The 1,316-nt window shown below is 39.1% G+C and overlaps 1 pseudogene; it reads left to right on the top strand.

The window, feature by feature from the left end:
• Positions 1–626: 626 nt before the first annotated feature.
• LOC142440890 (small EDRK-rich factor 1 pseudogene) lies at positions 627–1,033 on the top strand (annotated as a pseudogene).
• Positions 1,034–1,316: the final 283 nt, after the last annotated feature.

Genomic DNA, 1,316 nt, shown 5'->3' on the forward strand with positions numbered 1-1,316 from the left:
AAAGTTAACCGAGATGCTTTTTAACAGGTGAAAAGATAATCAAACTATGATATAGCCATCGAATAAGATACTACTCAGCATTAAGAATGAATGAGCTATCAAGCCAAGATGAATCTTAAATGAGCTAAGTGAACAAAGCCATTCGGAAAAGACTATTTAATATATGACTTAATTTACTGTGTGTAGTTGAGTATAAGCCAACCCAAATATCAGTCAAGGCATGTAATTTTACTACAAAACTGCATTAAAAATGTGCTGAAAAACTCAGCTTATTCACAGGTGTATGTGGTATATACCATGCAGAAAAATACAAAACTATAGCGATGGTAAAGAGATCAGTGTTGCCATGAGCTCATGGTAGGGTAAAGGGGCGAGTTAGGGAAATCACAGGGGATTTTTTTAGGGTGGTGGAACTCTTCTATATGATACTTTAATGATGTGTATATGACTCCTTGAATCTATCAAAACATACGGAACCCTATATAAACAATGGACCTGAATTATGCAAGTGTAACAACATTTTAGGAAGTTTGAGGATCTCAGGATGGAAAGCAGACTGTGACAAAGTAATCTAACTGTACTACATATGTTCAAAACAACCTCACTAGCCGACTGGCTGGTGGTGACGGCGGCCGTGCGTGCGAGGAAACCGTTGCTTCTCCGAGTCGCTCTGTCCCTGTGGTCGGCATGGCCCGTGGAAATCAAAGAGAACTTGCCCGCCAGAAAAACATGAAGAAAACCCAGGAGATTAGCAAGGGAAAAATAAAAGAGGATAGCTTGACTGCTTCTCAGAGGAAGCAGAGGGATTCTGAGATCATGTAACAAAAGCAGAAGGCAGCTAACAAGAAGAAGTCTATGCAGACGAGAGGAAAATGATGACTGGCTGGTTTGGAATCCCTGGTGCTCCTGCCAACGAGTGTATCATATGCTGAGATCAAGATTGTGTAGCTTGAACCATCACTACATATGTTATAACTGATCCTTATAAAACGGTCTATTTTAAACTTTAAAAAACAAACAAACAAAAAAACAACCTCACTAAAGGTTTCTACAACTGTGAGAAAGTTGTCAGCCTAAATAACATGGGAAATAAGTCAAGTCTGCAAGACTAACAGCAAAAGGAGCTATGTGTAAGCATTTTTACTACAGTTCAACAAGTGCTTTCCTGGGGTGCATGAGGGGACTTCAAGAAGTCCATGGAAATGGAATGAGAAGGATGGGCAATTTCCATCAACTTCTAAAAATTCCCTTGTATGGATTAGCAATCCCAAAGTCACTATACAAATATACTGGAGTGGACCAATTAATTAATTACT

The sequence above is a fragment of the Tenrec ecaudatus genome, chromosome 2, assembly GCF_050624435.1.
Source record: "Tenrec ecaudatus isolate mTenEca1 chromosome 2, mTenEca1.hap1, whole genome shotgun sequence".
Classification (NCBI taxonomy): domain Eukaryota; kingdom Metazoa; phylum Chordata; class Mammalia; order Afrosoricida; family Tenrecidae; genus Tenrec; species Tenrec ecaudatus.